Here is a 253-nt window from a genome sequence, read left to right on the forward strand (position 1 = left end):
TCTATACAAACACATGCAAGGAATCTTATTGATAACAATATCAGTTCCAGTAACACTCCACAGCGCCTGGCGTTACTAAAAAGTATAGTAATCATTATCTATTTCTCAGGAATCGACATTACGAGTGATCGCAGAACCCAAACAAGAACCGGCCAAATATGGGACAGATCACACACGAGGTTCTGTACCGCAGACCACACATTTTTTTTATCTTAATCTTTATTATATATACAAATGACGTATCAAATTGTTT

Source organism: Zerene cesonia, chromosome 10, assembly GCF_012273895.1.
Source record: "Zerene cesonia ecotype Mississippi chromosome 10, Zerene_cesonia_1.1, whole genome shotgun sequence".
Classification (NCBI taxonomy): domain Eukaryota; kingdom Metazoa; phylum Arthropoda; class Insecta; order Lepidoptera; family Pieridae; genus Zerene; species Zerene cesonia.